Below are 17,533 nucleotides of genomic sequence, written 5' to 3'. Positions count from 1 at the left end.
TTTGCCGATGACATTGTAATTCTGTCAGAGACGGCAAAGGATTTGGAAGGGCAGTTGAACGGAATGGACAGTGTCTTGAAAGGAGGATATAAGATGAACGTCAATAAAAGCAAAACGAGGATAATGGAATGTAGTCAAATTAAATCGGGTGATGCTGAGGGAATTAGATTAGGAAATGAGACACTTAAAGTAGTAAAGGAGTTTTGCTATTTAGGAAGTAAAATAACTGATGATGGTCGATGTAGAGAGGATATAAAATGTAGACTGGCAATGGCAAGGAAAGCGTTTCTGAAGAAGAGAAATTTGTTAACATCGAATATAGATTTATGTATCAGGAAGTCGTTTCTGAAAGTATTTGTTTGGAGTGTAGCCATGTATGGAAGTGAAACATGGACGATAACTAGTTTGGACAAGAAGAGAGTAGAAGCTTTCGAAATGTGGTGCTACAGAAGAATACTGAAGATAAGGTGGACAGATCACGTAACTAATGAGGAGGTATTGAATAGGATTGGGGAGAAGAGAAGTTTGTGGCACAACTTGACTAGAAGAAGGGATCGGTTGGTAGGACATGTTTTGAGGCATCAAGGCATCACAAATTTAGCATTGGAGGGCAGCGTGGAGGGTAAAAATCGTAGAGGGAGACCGAGAGATGAGTACACTAAGCAGATTCAGAAGGATGTAGGTTGCAGTAGGTACTGGGAGATGAAGCAGCTTGCACAGGATACAGTAGCATGGAGAGCTGCATCAAACCAGTCTCAGGACTGAAGACGACAACAACAACATTCAACATGTATTGAATAATTTTTAATTATTTATCCTTTCAAAATAACAATGTTTATGATTATGTATATACTGTAGCAACCTGATTTGCCATACATCGTTTGTGCAAAATATGTACCTAAACACGATTTACAGGACCAATAAAGAAATACAAATACAAGTGTAGTGGGAGCTAACACACAGGTTAGTAACCTCAGTGCATGCACAGAATTAGTTCAGTTCAACAACTCGCTTTGCACACTGCATGTAATGTAAACTTGACATCTAGCCACCAAATAAGCTATATTCTGGAGGTTTTAATATAAATGAATTACCATTTAAATGAAGGAGTCGACACTATAAGGATAAAACTAATACTGCAAGGAGGTTTAAAATAAAAGATTTACAGAGAAAGAAAGAATGACTAACCACAGAAACCTGTCTACACTCTACACTACGATACTATTTACATTATATACAAATTTACACTTAAGTTATATACACAATGAATAAAACACTATAAGGAAAGTATCTACATACGAAAAAAGAAAGAATTATTGTAGAAGTATGGTCACATTCTGGACAAACTGCAGAAGATATTGAAGTTGTGCCTGTCTACAACAACATTTATTAATTTCCAGTGTAATGGTAGTATGAACTTGGATGGACCAAAAAAGGTAAGCCGAAATGTTGGACATGCTCTGAATATTTGCTCTCTTATAAAAGAAGGATTGGTTTTGAGAATTAAATAAGAGTTGATGAATTTACACATCCACATACTCAAAGTAAAAAGGTATGTGTGTCAGGAGAATAATGATAATGATTATAATAATAATAATAATAATAACAATAATGTTTTATTTGTCCATAATAACTTTTACAGTCGTGGACATGGTCAGTCAGTACATACAAGAACAATAATAATAGTTTAGTAGTAGAAATAAAGTACATATGACATTAAAAATCCTTGATGGTTAACAAACATTTAGCAATTAACAGCTGCTTTAATTTTATTTTAAATATGTTTCCTTTTAACATTTTTATGGTATTTGGCAGTCTGTTGTACAAAAATCTTCCAGCAGAAAATGGATTATGATCGGTTGCTTTTTTATTTCTGAATTATATGTGGTAATCCTCTTTCTTCCTTGTATTATAACTATGGATATTACTATTTATTATACTGTGCTCGATATTTTCTTTTACAAATAGTATAGTCCTTAGAACATATAATGAATACACTGTTAGTATATTATACTTAATGAAGTATGCTCTAGAGGATTGACATTTACTAATATGCGCTATTATCCTAATTGCTTCTCTTCTGGGCTCTAAAAGCCCTATCCATGTATACCATTGGTGCCCCGCCCCAAATCTCAATACCATATTGTAGGTGGGAGTGTATAATACCAAAATAGATTTGTCTTAAGACTGGTGACGCTATAATGCTAGAAAGGCGTTTTAGCAGGTAGGTATTACACGAGATTTTTTATACACATGTAGCTAGCTGATGTGCTCCTTCCATGTAAGATGTTCATCAACTATTTATGTTTATTAATTGTTTCAATTGATAACTCTGGCTCAGTATCCACTTGTCTTGATTTGTAATTTAGCATAAACTCCACTAGAAGTGTCTTTTCCTTATTTAATGCCAGTATATTTTTAGTCATATATTCTGTGATGAGGCTAGTGTTCTTCATATTATTTTGCACTGCTAGCTGTTTTGTAGGGCCCCAGCCTATGAAGGGGGTGTCGTCGGCATATTTCACAAGGTCTGCATTTTTTTGAATTATTATATCATTGATGTACACAGTGAACAGAAAAGGAGCAATAATACTTCCCTGTGGGACTCCACAGTTAAGAATTTTATAAGATGATTTTACTGTTTGTATAAGTTTCCTTGTTGTATGATACAACTTAACACATTGTCTCCTGTCAGCAAGTTACGATCTTAACAAATCTAATGCCACTCCTCTGACCCCATAAGTTTCTAACTTATGTAGAAGAATGGAGTGATTTACAGTATCAAAAGCCTTAGATTGGTCTAGAAAGGTGCCAATAACTTTGTTTACATCATCAAGTTTATTCAATACTGTTTGAATAAATGTGGCTATGGCTGTTATTGAAGACTTGCCCTTCCTGAAACCGTGTTGGGAACTTTTTAATATATTGTACTTAGAGAAAAAGATTCCATTTGACCAAGAAACAGCCCTTCCAACAACTTACTAAGTACTGATGTCAATGAAATAGGCCTATAATCGTGTTGATCAGAATATTTTCACTTTTTATGCACTGGTCTTATTTCAGTAACTTTTAACAAGTCAGGAAATGACCCCTGTCTGAAAGAGCTGTTTATTAAATGTTGCAGTGGCTTTATTAACTCATTAATGAATTCTTTCAGAAATTTGGCTGAGATGTCATCCCACCCACTGGATGTACTTGCTTTTAAGTTCGAAATCATTCTCAGGATTTCCTGTTCTGCAACACTCCTCAGGAAGAACGAATTGCTGACATTACTGGGACTCAGCACCTGTTGTGGGTTGATCACATCCTCCTTACTCATCTTACTAAATTGATCTATGAAACTCTCGCATACTTCTTTTGGGTAACTAACCAATTTTTCATTGCCCCTTATTATTATGTTGTTACACAATGGCTTGTCATTCCCCCCACTTTCCTTCTTCACTATATTCCACCCTGTTTTGCTAACATTACAGGACTGACTCATTTGTTCTGCATTCTTCTGTGCCTTTAATGTCTTAAGTGCTTCCCTGTAGGTTTTCCTACAGGCTTTGTATTTACACTGAAAGTACTGCACTTTGGTCTCTTTAAAAAGAATATACAGGTCATTCATGTCATTCTTTAATTTCATCACATTAGGGTGGAGTTTGAGATTCCTGGAACTGTTAGGTTTCTTTAGTATTTGGAGCCTTGGGCATACTTGATTTATACAATGGGTTAATGTTGTGTAAAATATTTCCCACTTTTTATTAATGTCTTCTGTTGCATATAGGCCTACCTGATACCAGTTTATGTGTGCAGGTTTTTCCTTTAATGCATGATAGTCAAGCTTTCTTTTATAAGTAAATTGTTCCTTATGAGATACTATTTCTTTGTCAGTGTGAAGCTCTAGGACTAACGCACTACGATCCGAAATGTGGTTCTCAACAGTTCCACCTACAGGGCCCTCCTTACTTAAGTTTGTAATAACATGGTCAATACATGTCTGAGAGTCACCTGTTATTCTTGTACGTGTTGAATTCACGTTGTTGTAGTTATAGGATTGTAATATATCAATATATCTAAGGTAACTTACACTATTAGTTAAGGAGTCCAATGTTCACATCCCCTACTATTACAGTCTGTTTTTTATGAGGTGAGAGTATACCAATAAGTTCCTCTAAATGGCAAAAGACTTCTTCCATGTTAGTGTTAGGGGATCTGTACACGCTAGCTATAATTAAACTGCTATATCTGAGCTTTATTCTTATGGCAGCTTATTCAAAGACCATTTCACATGCAAGTTTATCTATCCAATCAATTTTTTCGCACTGGAGATTATTTTTGACATAAATACCAGCACCACCAGCTTTATGTTGTTCCCTATAATAGACGCTGACAATTAGTCATGAAGCGACTATGTTCCTAGTTTATAAGCTATTATTAAGCTTCTTCTTCAGAAAACGATGAAAGAACACACGCTGAGAAAGTCAGGAAAGAGAATTTAGGTAGATGGTACCAAGCAAAACGGGCCACACCGCAATATGAATAATTATATGCATATAAATATGTGTATGAATGTGACAGTGTGAAAAAGTGCCTGTATATGAAGAGACTGCAGTATGTAGAATGTTGTTAAATGAAGTTCAGGTCCAGTACTACCATGGCAAAAAGGGTTCACACTGCAGCCGGCCGGAGTGGCCAAGCGGTTCTAGGCGCTTCAGTCTGGAACCGCGCGACCGCTACCGTCGCAGGTTCTAATCCTGCCTCGGGCATGGATGTGTGTGATGTCCTTAGGTTAGTTAGGTTTAAGTACTTCTAAGTTCTAGGGGACTGGGGACCTCAGATGTTAAGTCCCATAGTGCTCAGAGCCATTTGAACCATTTTTTACACTGCATATTAAAAAGAGAAACATGAGTATTTACGAAGCATTTACAAGGTATTACGACATATCTGAACGTTGTTCTGCATTTTCTCGGCACAACCTTCATAGTGACAAATAATGGCACTGAGCACTATGAGACTTAACATCTGAGGTCATCAGTCCCCTAGAACTTAGAACTACTTAAACCTAACTAACCTAAGGACATCAAGCACATCCATGCCTAAGGCAGGATTCGAACCTACGACCGTAGCGGTCGCGCGGTTCCAGACTGAAGCGCCTAGAACCGCTCGGTCACTCCGGCCTGCTCATAGTGACATATTTATATTTTACAGGGTGTTACAAAAAGGTACGGCCAAACTTTCAGGAAATATTCCTCACACACAAATAAAGAAAAGATGTTATTTCCATGTTAGAGCTCATTTTAGTTTCGTCAGTATGTACTGTACTTTCTCGATTCACCGCCTTTTGGCCAAATTGAAGGAAGGTAATGTTGACTTCGGTGCTTGTGTTGACATGCGACTCATTGCTCTACAGTACTAGCATCAAGCACATCAGTACGTACTATCAACAGGTTAGTGTCCATCACGAACGTCGTTTTGCAGTCAGTGCAATGTTTACAAATGCCGAGTTGGCAGATGTCTATTTGATGTTTGGATTAGCACGGGGCAATAGCCGTGGCGCCGTGCGTTTGTATCGAGACAGATTTTCAGAACGAAGGTGTCCCGACAGGAAGACGTTCGAAGCAATTGAGCGGCGTCTTAGGGAGCACGGAACATTCCAGCCTATGACTCGCGACTGGGGAAGACCTAGAACGACGAGGACACCTGCAATGGACGAGGCAATTCTTCGTGCAGTTAACGATAACCCTAATGTCAGCGTTAGAGAAGTTGCTGCTGTACAAGGTAACGTTGACCACGTCACTGTATGGAGAGTGCTACGGGAGAACCAGTTGTTTCCGTATCATGTGCAGCGTGGGCAGGCACTATCAGCAGCTGATTGGCCTCCACTGGTACACTTCTGCGAATGGTTCACCAAACAATGTGTCAATCCTCATTTCGTTGCAAATGTTCTCTTTACGGATGAGGCTTCATTCCAACGTCATTAGATTGTAAATTTTCACAATCAACATGTGTGGGCTGACGAGAATCCGCACGCAATTGTGCAATCACGTCATCAACACAGATTTTCTGTGAACGTTTGGGCAGGCATTGTTGGTGATGTCTTGATTGGGCCCCATGTTCTTCCACCTACGCTCAGTGGAGCACGTTATCATGATTTCATACTCTACCTGTGCTGCTAGAACATGTGCCTTCACAAGTATGACACAAGATGTGGTTCATGCACGATGGAGCTCCTGCACATTTCAGTCGAAGTGTTCGTACGCTTCTCAACAACAGATCCGGTGCCCGATGGATTGGTAGAGGCGGACCAATTCCATGGCCTCCACGCTCTCCTGACCTCAACCCTCTTGACTTTCATTTAAGGTGGCATTTGAAAGCTCTTGTCTACGCAACCCCGGTACCAAATGTAGAGACTCTTCGTGCTCGTGTTGTGGACGGCTGTGATACGATACGCCATTCTCCAGGGCTGCATCAGCGCATCAGGGATTCCATGCATTGGAGGGTGTATGCATGTATCCTCGATAACGGAGGAAATTTTGAACATTTGCTGTAACAAAGTGTTTGAAGTCACGCTGGTACGTTCTGTTGCTGTGTGTTTCCATTCCATGATTAATGTGATTTGAAGAGCAATAATAAATTGAGCTCTAACATGGAAAGTAAGCATTTCCGGACACATGTTCAGATAATATATTTTCTTTCTTTGTTTGTGAGGAAAGTTTCCTGAAAGTTTGGACGTGCCTTTTTGTAACACCCTGTATACGCAAGAGTGGTATCCTGAAGATACGGATATAAGTTAGGTACACTGAATTACACTAACTACATGTACTTTCAGACAAGTGATATTGATAACTTATATCTCACTGTACTGTCAGAATTCTGCAATTAGTTCAGCAGACACTAAGTAAATAGTTTCACGAAGATACAAGAAAGGGCGCACAAAGAGTTTACTCAAATATACTATGGTGTGCAGACGATGGATTTCAGTAGCAGACAAAAAAAAATATGCTTTCCATTCTTTGTCACCATTCCTTATAGATCACTAGACGCTTTCCTCGTAAACTTCAGAGAGGTGGGGCTAACCATAGCTATGAGTGCGTGTATTGGTTAATGCGGAAAGAGGATTTTTTCTCTTTCGTTAGCAATATGGATTTATAGGTGCATGAGTCGGAAGAAAGGTAAGGAGAGTGGTTTATGTATATCATCAAACTACATATATTTACATTGTCCTTTATACTCTGAAATTGAAAAAAAAATTGTAGCTGTTGTTTTGTGTAACGTAATACCATTGTATCAACTCAGAGATTAAGAGAGCTACCTGCTAGTGACAAATCTACAAACGACAAGCAGCATTTGAGTGCTCAGAGAAAATGTTACGTATTGCGTGTTTAAAATGTCATAAAATGTCGCTATATGTGTCCTAAGGGCCACAGTGAAATGTCAGTGGACTACAGTGGTATTGAAATGTTGTTTTCTGCACAAGGTATTAATTTTGTAATGATTCTAGATGATAAATTGTACCATATATAGACCCGACGTGTCAGCTACACGTAGATATAGGCTTATGTATGCTTAGGTTAAATGAAATGATGTTGATCTGTGCCGGCCAGGGTGGCCGAGCGGTTCTAGGCGCTACAGTGTGGAACCGCGCTACCGCTACGGTCGCAGGTTCGAATCCTGCCTCGGGCGTGGGTGTTTGTGATGTCCTTAGGTTAGTTAGGTTTAAGTAGTTCTATGTTCTAGGGGACTGATGACCTCAGAAGTTAAGTCCCATAGTGCTCAGAGCCATTTTGTTGATCTGTAATGCCTAGTTTGTATATATTATGTGATACCATATATGTATTGAGAAAACAGATGTCAAGCGGAACCATCCAATTATCAAACATTTGGCGTATGCTGTAAAAAGGTTACATTTACGTGTGTTGTATTGATTGAGGTTGTGGGTGTTTACAATGAGCAAAACGTTTTATGTTCGTTTTCAGCGGCGAGGGACGCTAGATTTCGCTACAAGGGACTATATGAGATGAAAACGTGTATGGATTTACCTGAAATTTCGAGAAATCTCGACGTGATGCTGAGAGTACGGGCTAGTCTAGGACACTGAAACAGGTGACTCACAAGGTGGTTCCAGTATCCGTTGCAGTATCGGCAACTCTCAGTCACGCACTTGCCTGTACACAATATCCTATGGAGATGCTCTATCGACATCTTGACGAAACGAAATTCGTCGCTACCTAAAAACTATAAAAACAACTTGTACCGCCTACCTATGTTGCACCAACGCAGTTAAGAGGAGCGCACCCAACAAACATTGCTTAACGCGAATGCGTGTAGCACTGCAAGAGGCGTGTAGCACTGCAAGAGGCGTGTAGCGGTTACTCTGCGATAATGGAGCCGAGAACTCTTTAACTTTGAACATGCCCTTCGTCGCGGAATGGACCTGGAAAATTAGACTTTCAGAATACGTACATAAAACTGAAAATAAGAAAGATCTGGCACGTCCAGGGTATACATTAAAATAAGACTGACCATCATTAAATGTGAAGCCAGAAATGCAATATAAGTTATAACTGAAAGTAAATTTTAGTATGTTGTGACTGTATGTAGAAAGGGCACCGCTACTGTGTACTGTTGTCCAGCAATCGTAGACCTCGCCAGTATATAGCAGAGGGCAGTTTTTTGGGACTTCCGCTAGTTTACCTGTATAGGTATATGTTTCTTTCTTTCTGTCTATTTTTATCCATTCATTCGCCTAAGTAGTTTACGGCGAAGATTAAAACGCGGTAATGCCCACAGCAGTCAATCTTGTGGATCTAGCCAGAAAAGAGGAAAACCATTAATTTTCTTGTGTTTGTAAAAACTCCTATGGGACGGTTCATCGATCTTGTACTGTCTATCTTTTCCCGTCCATGACAGAGAGAGGACGTGGATTTATACTTCGTTCACTAATAATACAAAATATGTCCATTCTTATGGGACGAAGTCAACTTCACTTACTACACTAATGGCCATTAAAATTGCTACACCATGAAGATGACATGCCACAGACGCGAAATTTAACCGACAGGAAGAAGATGCTGTGATATGCAAATGATTAGATTTTCAGAGCATTAACACAAGGTTGGCGCCCGTGGCGACACCTACAACGTGCTGACACGAGGAAAGCTTCCAACCGATTTCTCATACACAAACAGCAGTTGACAGGCGTTGCCTGGTGAAACGTTGTTGTGATCCCTCGTGTAAGGAGGAGAAATGCGTACCATCGCGTTTCCGACTCTCATAAAGGTCGGATTGTAGCCTATCGCGATTGCGGTTTATCGTATCGCTACATTACTGTTCGCGTTGGTCGAGAACCAATGAGTGTTAGCAGAATTTGGAATCGGTGGGTTCACGGAACGCCGTGCTGGATCCCAACGTCCTCGTATCACTAGCAGTCGAGATGACAGGCATCTTATCCGCATGGTTGTAACGGATCGTGCAGCCATGTCTCGATGCCTGAGTCAACAGACGGGGACGTTTGCAAAACAACAACCATCAGCACGAACAGTTCGACGCCTGGACTATAAGCTCGGAGACCATGACTGCGGTTACCCTTGTCGCTGTATCACAGACAGGAGCGCCTGCGATGGTGTACTCAACGACGAACCTGGGTGCAGAATGGCAAAACGTCATTTTTTCGGATGAATCCAGGTTCTGTTTACAGCATTATAATGGTCGAAACCGTGTTTGGTGACGTCACGGTGAACGCACATTGGAAGCGCGTATTCGTCATCGCCATACTGGCTTATCACCCTGCGTGATGGTATGGGGTGCCATTGGTTACACGTCTGGGTCACCTCTTGTTCGCATTGACGGCACTTTGAACATTGGACGTTATATTTCAGATGTGTTATGACCCGTGGCTCTACCCTTCATTCGATCCCTGCGAAACCCTACATTTCAGCAGGATAATGCACGACCGCATGTTGCAGGTCCTGTACGGGCCTTTGTGGATACAGAAAATGTTCGACTGCTGCTCTGGCCAGCACCTTCTCTAGATCTCTCACCAATTGAAAACGTCTGGTCAATGGTGATCGAGCAACTGGCTCGTCACAATACGCCAGTCGCTACACTTTATGAACTGTGGTATCGTGTTGAAGCTGCATGGGCAGCTCTACCTGTACACGCCATCCAAGCTCTGTTTCACTCAATGCCCACGAGTATCATAGCCGTTATTACGGCCAGACGTGGTTGTTCCGGGTACTGATTTCTCAGGATCTACGGACGCAAATTGCGTCAAAATGTGATCACATGTCAGTTCTAGTATAATATATTTGTCCAATGAATACCCGTTTATCATCTGCATTTCTTCTTGGTGTAGCAATTTTAATGGCCAGGAGTTTAACTTCAAGACTCGAAGAACTATTATCTAATAATCGAATATTATATCTTACAGGTTTTTCGCGCATGCGAAATCATAAGTATGCGTCGTTGTGCGCAAATTAGATGAGACCCACGCTGCCGAGCAAACTGACTATTTTTCCACTTCTTGTGCGGCGCCAACAAATTTCCATCGTAATTATTATTCTTAAAATTATTACTTAACCATCAGAAGACGTAGGGGTGGTCTATGGCGGAGCTCCGTGTTCAACAATGTACGATGAGCAGTGTACTCTGAAACACTTTTGCGTGCACCAGCATTCCTCTCTTTCGGCAGAGATGCAACAGATCATCAACCATTCTACCGTAAAGAGCAGACAATCCTCCGAACACTATGTTCTGTAAACAGTTGTGGACGTCCAACCATTTAGCACCTAGTGGTAATTTCGCTGTCCGTCTACCTCTTTCCGTTGATGCTCACGACAGTAGCACATCAATATTCGACCAGCTTCGGCGTTTTCGAGATACTCGTTCACAGGCACTGCGTAATAATAAACATAATAATAATAATAATAACAATATGTTCTTTGTCAAAGTTGCTTAACTCAATGGATCTCCCCATTTGCAACCCATATCTTCGCTAGGGAGATGCCCCGTCCGTCTCTGCTACTCTTACATACAATTGTTACCACGTCATGTGCCCAGACGGCCTCCAACGTCGCGATGGGCACTGGTCATCAGGTTTTGGCTTATCAGGGTGTATGCCTGTTTCCTTGAATATGTTTATGCTTCCTCGATCAGTTATTCTATCAACAGAGCTATAGCCGCTAATTTTCTGTTTGCAGTCATTTCATGAGACGTATGAGGGACCAGGTGGTATGTCTGCTCATATCGATTAGAAGAAGCGGCAAAGAGATCAGCTCTCAGTCTCACTTTTGTCAGAGTATCGCTTACCCTCCATATTGCTCGAATCTTCTAGTCTTCGATCACGAGTCGTATGTGGGAATGAGTAATATGTTGGCTCACAGCGATTAGAAGAACTGATAAAGAAATCAGCTCTCATCCTCCTTTTTGTCAGAGTATTGCTTGCCCCCAATATTGTCATATATCTTCCAGTCCTCGATATATACCCCAGCCAAGTCACCTACTTCTGCTAATTCTCTTGAAATCCCATCACGTTGCGACAGCATTGCTCCACTAGCCACAAGGCTGTCTACCCCTCTCCCAGTCACTCGTTATGTAGAGTGCTATCAGAACGAAAAAAAAAAAAAAACAACAACACATTAACGTCCAGGGAGAAATTCAGCACCATGTGAATGCTTGCGTAAAGATGTTTCTTTTCTTTTTTTTTTAAAAAAAAAGGTTTGATACCGCTCCTAGTGCATTGTAGTCAATGACGTAATAGAACAGTAGCTGCTCTCTTCGTCTAATTTAGATTCAATAGATACATTCAACAACACTCAGCTCCAACGCCTACCAATCCTCAATCCTCTACAAATGAAATGACTGTAGCTTACCGGTGTCGCAACCCTGCTATAGACATGAGCCTACATTTAAATACGCATTCATAAAACCACTGTACGTTGTGGAATATGTCGTAGCAGTCTTATCGATTTCTTCGTTCCTTTTCTAGTCACATGTTTAATGAACGAGTAAAAATGGATATCTACACTCCTGGAAATTGAAATAAGAACACCGTGAATTCATTGTCCCAGGAAGGGGAAACTTTATTGACACATTCCTGGGGTCAGATACATCACATGATCACACTGACCGAACCACAGGCACACAGACACAGGCAACAGAGCATGCACAATGTCGGCACTAGTACAGTGTATATCCACCTTTCGTAGCAATGCAGGCTGCTATTCTCCCATGGAGACGATCGTAGAGATGCTGGATGTAGTCCTGTGGAATGGCTTGCCATGCCATTTCCACCTGGCGCCTCAGTTGGACCAGCGTTCGTGCTGGACGTGCAGACCACGTGAGACGACGCTTCATCCAGTGCTCAATGGGGGACAGATCCGAAGATCTTGCTGGCCAGGGTAGTTGACTTACACCTTCTAGAGCACGTTGGGTGGCACGGGATACATGCGGACGTGCATAGTCCTGTTGGAACAGCAAGTTCCCTTGCCGGTCTAGGAATGGTAGAACGATGGGTTCGATGACGGTTTGGATGTACCGTGCACTATTCAGTGTCCCCTCGACGATCACCAGAGGTGTACGGCCAGTCTAGGAGATCGCTCCCCACACCATGATGCCGAGTGTTGGCCCTGTGTGCCTCGGTCGTATGCAGTCCTGATTGTGGCGCTCACCTGCACGGCGCCAAACACGCATACGACCATCATTGGCACCAAGGCAGAAGCGACTCTCATCGCTGAAGACGACACGTCTCCTTTCGTCCCTCCATTCACGCCTGTCGCGACGCCACTGGAGGCGGGCAGCACGATGTTGGGGAGTGAGCGGAAGACGGCCTAACGGTGTGCGGGACCGTAGCCCAGCTTCATGGAGACGATTGCGAATGGTCCTCGCCGATACCCCAGGAGCAACAGTGTCCCTAATTTGCTGGGAAGTGGCGGTGCGGTCCCCTACGGCACTGCGTAGGGTCCTACGGTCTTGGCGTGCATCCGTGCGTCGCTGTGGTCCAGTCCCAGGTCGACGGGCACGTGCACCTTCCGCCGACCACTGGCGACAACATCGATGTACTGTGGAGACCTCACGCCCCACGTGTTGAGCAATTCGGCGGTACGTCCATCCGGCCTCCCGCATGCCCACTATACGCCCTCGCTCAAAGTCCGTCAACTGCACATACGGTTCACGTCCACGCTGTCGCGGCATGCTATCAGTGTTAAAGACTGCGATGGAGCTCCGTATGCCACGGCAAACTGGCTGACACTGACGGCGGCGGTACACAAATGCTGCGCAGCTAGCGCCATTCGACGGCCAACACCGCGGTTCCTGGTGTGTCCGCTGTGCCGTGCGTGTGATCATTGCATGTACAGCCCTCTCGCAGTGTCCGGAGCAAGTATGGTGGGTCTGACACACCAGTGTCAATGTGTTCTTTTTTCCATTTCCAGGAGTGTATATGCCTCAGTATATACCTGAATAACCTTTATGATCGCTACGTCAGACATAGTTTTTTTAACGGCCAAGGAAGCCTTACTGCTGCACCTTTACTATACGAGGACTGCACAGAGAAAGTCTGCTACACTTGCAATTCATCGATATCGAATGATTGTCAGGCTAGATATGCGACGGTATAATGATATCACAGCCTCCGTTGGCAGTATAGTGTTTCGTGAGAAATATGTCAGTAGTTTTTCAATCGCGATGTACCTCCATAACACAATTCTAACAGCACCACAGATCTTCCAGAACGCACACTATCCACTAAATCATTTATATTGGTGCAACAGCCAGCACCTCCACGCACAATTCAGAGCTTCTGCAAGAGTAGGGAGACATTCGGGATTCCATCGTAGCATTATTCATTTTCGCACCACGCTGTCTCTGGGAGTGGACCGGCCGTGATACCGTATCCGTCTAGACCACATTATATGAACATCACTGTACACATATGCGAAGCGTAGTTATTTATTTAGAAGCAAACCCAGTACCTACAGGCTTATCCAGCTATCGTACATAGTACAAGCCAAACCAAATGAGTGTCGTGTTTCCTCCAGCAGCAAGAGCAGTCGTCGTAGTCCCTCCCACACATCAATACGAATTCTAGTGCCACAAGCCTCTCCCCGATGTTATTCAATCTCTATATTGAGCGAGCAGTAAAGGAAACGAAAGAAAATTCGGAGTAGGTATTAAAATCCAAGGAGAAGAAATAAAAACTTTGAGGTTCGCCGATGACATTGTAATTCTGTCAGAGACAGCAAAGGACTTGGAAGAGAGGTTGAACGGAATGGATACTGTCTTGAAAGTGGTGGTTCAGTTTGCTGTACAAACCAGTAACTCTAATACCCAGTTACACATCCTCTTGCATTGATGCATGCCTGTATTCGTTATGGCATACTATCCACAAGTTTATCAAGGTACTGTAGGTCCAGATTGTCCCAGTCCTCAATGATGATTCGGCGTAGAACCCTCAGAGTGGTTGGTGGCTCACAATAGCCCTTTTCAATCTGTCCCAGGCATGTTCAATACTGTTCATGTCCTGAGAACATGTTGGCCACTCTAGTCGCACGATGTCGTTATCCTGAAGGAAGTCAATCACAAGATATGCTGCCAATATGGTTGCATTATCGGTCGGAGGATGGCATTCACGAAGCGTACAGCCATTACTGCCCCTTCCATGATCATCAGCGGTATACGTCGGCCCTACATAATGCCACCCCAAAACATCAGGGAACCTCAACCTTGCTGCACTCGCTGAGCAGTGTGTCTAAGGCGTTCAGCCTGACCGGGTTGTGAAACACCCCCGTTATGTCCTTTATTGTGTTATGTGTGATTTACCGAAGCTGCCAAACAGTTAATTATTATGATTGTATGACCGTGTGCTTAATGCATGTAAGGCTATCGGTTTTTCTGCTGTGGCTTCAGGGGCATTTCAAACGAGTGCGGCTTTCCTAAGACGGAATAGTTAATAATTGAAAATTTGTCTATTATTAAAGACCGTAAAGGTTTCGATGTACAAACTGATATGTATTTTCAACTAACACACAAATTATGAGGCAGTTGCTACCTTTGTCTTACACATTTACGTACGGTTATACCTTTTTATTGGTTGCTGATTTTAAGTACTTCGTCACATGCAATGATGATGGTTAATATTCACAACAATCCTCACTGCAGTCCATGGTTGGTGCTGGCCGACGCGGTTGACGCGAAGCACGTAATTCGGCACTTGTCACTTTTGGTTTCATATCACTCGCGAATCGGTATCGATGAGGGTCAACCCCACGACGATCGGGGGGACGCGTTCATTTGTCATACTCCGGTGAATTTACCGTTTACTACTCACTCGACCACCATTCTCGCCCGTCTCTCTAGTACTACCGCTCACTCAACACTAGTGTCACTGCCTCCTGCAGCGCTCGACAATCGACTCACACCCGCCATCGACCTGGGTGCCCGATACTGATATCTATGATCGTGGGATCATGGATCCCTTACAGTTGCCTCCAAACACATATCCAACGATTGTCCGGTTGAAGGCATATGCGACACTCATCAGTGAAGAGAATGTGATGCTAATCCTGAGCGGTCCATTCGGTATGTTGTTGGGCCCATCTGTACTGTGCTGCATGGTGTCGTGGTTGCAAAGATGGACCTAGCCATGGACGTCGGGAGTAAAGTGGCGTATCATGCAGCCTATTGATCACAGTTTGAGTCGTATTATGACGTCCTGTGGCTGCACGAAAAGCATTATTCAACATGGTGGCGTTGCTGTCAGGGTTCCTCCGAGCCATAATCCGTAGGTAGCGGTCATCCACTGCAATAGTAGGCCTTGGGTGGTCTGAGAGATGCATGTCATCGACAGTTCCTGTCTCTTTGTATCTCCTCCATGTCCAAACAACATCGCCTTGGTTCACTCCGAACGCCTGGACACTTCCCTTGTTGAGAGCCCTTCCTGGCACAAAGTAACAATGCAGACACGATGGAACCGCGGTATTGACCGTCTAGGCATGGTTGAACTACAGAAAACACGAGCTGTGTACCACTTCCTGGTGGAATGACTGGAACTGATCGGCTGTTGGACCCCTCCATCTAATAGGCGCTGCTCATGCATGATTGTTCACATCTTTGGGCGGGTTTAGTGACATCTCTGAACAGTCAAAGGGACTGTGTCTATGGTTCAAATGGCTCTGAGCACTATGGGACTCATCATCTGAGGTCATCAGTTCCTTACAACCTAGAATTACTTAAACCTAACTAACCTAAGGACATCACACACATCCATGCCCGAGGCACGATTTGAACCTGCGACCGAAGCGGTCGCGCGATTCCGGACTGAAGCGCCTAGAACCGCTCGGCCACACCGGCTGGCGACTGTGTACACATTGTACACAGGAGTTCTGGGAACCAGGGTGATGCAAAACTTTTTTTTTGTGTGTAATTTAAAATGTGACTCCCAGCTGCTGCACATCAACATAAACATTGACAATGAGTCTTAAATATATATGGAGTACCCCCCAAAATACAAGAAAAGCTGGGAAGACATACAGTTTATGTGTGATTTCCAGCTGGTACATACCTCCAAAAACATTGACAATATTTCTTAAATAAATACACAGATTCCCAAATCACAAGATTGTTATAACCAGTCATAACACAATAAATACATCACTATTCTATGCTTTATTGGCACAACACCGATAAAAAGTAATTCTGTTACAAACCCAAAGTTCTAGATGAACGCTTTATGAAAATTATATAAATTGATGGTGGTTATACCAATGTGCAGGAAGTGTAAGAGAAATGCACTATTCCGGCAGAAATCACAAGCCTAGTTAACTTTGAAGTTCGAGTTTCACTATAGCATTCAGATTCTACGCCCAGAGCACAGCCAAATCAGCATCGAACAGCAGGCCCACCACAGCGTAGCACTTCCTAGTTGTAGAGTGGAAAATAGCACTAACTTGTAGACGTCAGTAGCGTTGTTATATAAGGCTCCATAGTAGATGGAGCTGGGGGCTGTGGTCGCTGTATATTCTGGGTGGTCAATCAGTGAGTGTTATGGGTGGCCAATCGCTGTCATTTAAGGGGTGTGAGCGTGTGCATGCAAAGGCGCCCTGCGATGCTAGTAGCGGGCCATGCATGGAGAATGTGTTTCTCGGCTGCATGTAATAGTGCATTGCTGCTTGGTGCACAGTTGTAATAGTGGTGGGTATCACACCTCTTCCCTCCTTAGGGAACCATCTGTTTCGAATGAACGCCTCATCCATGGGATCCTTCTCCAAGTTCTCAGTGTTGTTGGTGACTCGGGGCACAAGAGCATACAGAAGAACACACCCTGACCAGGGGAGATGGTTGTATGGTGTGGATCTCAGCAGCAGAGCAGGAGGAGTCAGCAGCATGCCTTCATCTTCATCTGGAATTACTCGTGGTTGGTGATTGGCTGACATCTCGTAGGCTGGAAAGAGCGGCGTCTGGATCTGGGCGACGCCTGGGGTAGGTCGCTCTTGTTAGGATGTGGTGTTGGTCAGCTGGCTCTGGGCAATGTATAAGTCTGGTGTTACACTGG

Source organism: Schistocerca gregaria, chromosome X, assembly GCF_023897955.1.
Source record: "Schistocerca gregaria isolate iqSchGreg1 chromosome X, iqSchGreg1.2, whole genome shotgun sequence".
NCBI lineage: Eukaryota > Metazoa > Arthropoda > Insecta > Orthoptera > Acrididae > Schistocerca > Schistocerca gregaria.
The sequence above is the reverse complement of the archived record's forward strand: the minus strand, read 5'-3'. Positions refer to the sequence as shown.